Here is a 1,641-nt window from a genome sequence, read left to right as displayed (position 1 = left end):
TAACAACACACAACACAATACAGTAATAAAAACATGTCTGTGGCAACTTAACGGCTATTTTCTAAAAAAAAAAAAGCAAGAACACTGGTTTATATTGAAATTAGTTACGCGTAGACTGTGCAAAGCAGAGTACCAAATATGTCGTTCATTGTATTCAGACGTTTCCGAAACTCCCATTCAACTATGATAAATTGAGGCCATGAAAGTATGTCTAAGATTTCGGCGTTCGACAATAATTCAGCTTTTGCATACAGGTCTTAGAAGCTGCTGCAGTTCTTTAAATCCACGATGGATGAATCAGATAATCCATTAAAACACCATTTTAATTTCTAAGTGGTATACCTTGAAGGTGTTGCACGTTATTGCTACATAGTCTCCATCAATAAGGCTATTCAGAACTCGTTTTTGAGAACATAGGGAAACGACAATGTAGACAAATGTGGATAACCTGTCGTTACCTCTATAACGAAGAAGATCTATAAGTTTCGTGCGTTTTTCAATGAATTTATAGAATATATTCCCGGCGAAAAATAGGTGCAGAGCATATGCGTTAGAGATCGAAATTTAGGCACACTTAAACGATCGTTATTTCGATGAAAATAAACGGCACTCAAAAGACACCATCATTTGACATGAGACAGCGTATAGGGTTAAACGCAAGAGGACTAATACCTGTCAACAAACGAAATATGTTTTTTTTGCAGCATTGTTAAGTAGCAAGCCCAAGCAACTAAAAAAAAATACTCCAGAATTCTGTTGATCTGTGCTACTTGATAAAAATTATGTTTAAACACTATGAATGTGGGCCATTGGTAACTCCGATATACAGTTTACCTGAATGTTTAAGTAGCTGCCAACACGGCGATCGTTTACGTAGGCAGCACGCGAAAAAGGGTAGTTTGGACGATGTAATACGATTTTTTATGCCGGCTTATTTATAGGAGTTGCGATCGACCTACGTTAGCCCTTCTTTCTTGCACCACTCCCTTGACGTTCTTTCTTTCCACAATGAATGGCATTTATAACAATATGATCAGCGAACAATGTAGAAATATTCAATGGGCAACTAGCAAAAACAATCCAACATGCCTAGAATATTGAGTTCAGATCAATCTAGCTGTGCAAATACCACCGTTTTTATTATTAATAATAATAATGTTTTTATTATTATTATTATTATTAATATATAGAGAACCTAGAGCTAACTCAATGTGGCCTTCTAAATATGAATACTACTAATGATTTGCAATGCAAAACGCAGACCGCCCCAACTAGGCTAAAGGCCATCTTAGGAAAATCATCGTTAGTTATCAAGTTCTATTTCTTAGTTATGATTCTATCACAATTCTCGAGCTCCATTGGATAGAACCATCCATGGATAGATCCATTAGAAGTACAGTATTTGCCAACGGTTTTCAATATTGTGATACAAACCTGTGCACCTTTCAATGATTGAACGACTTATCTGTCCCGAGCAACATTGTGAATAATTTTTTTTTTATTTCTCTGATCAAATACGTAAGTTAATTAAGAGAATTTGCTGAAGGATTAATCAAAACATCTCAGTAGGAGGCAGAATTTAAGAAAAAAAATAATCGTTCATTTACGTCTTCTACCTAATTGCCTAGATTAATGAAAATT

Source organism: Varroa destructor, unplaced genomic scaffold (genome assembly GCF_002443255.2).
Source record: "Varroa destructor unplaced genomic scaffold, Vdes_3.0 BEIS01000001.1, whole genome shotgun sequence".
Taxonomy (NCBI): domain Eukaryota; kingdom Metazoa; phylum Arthropoda; class Arachnida; order Mesostigmata; family Varroidae; genus Varroa; species Varroa destructor.
The sequence above is the reverse complement of the archived record's forward strand: the minus strand, read 5'-3'. Positions refer to the sequence as shown.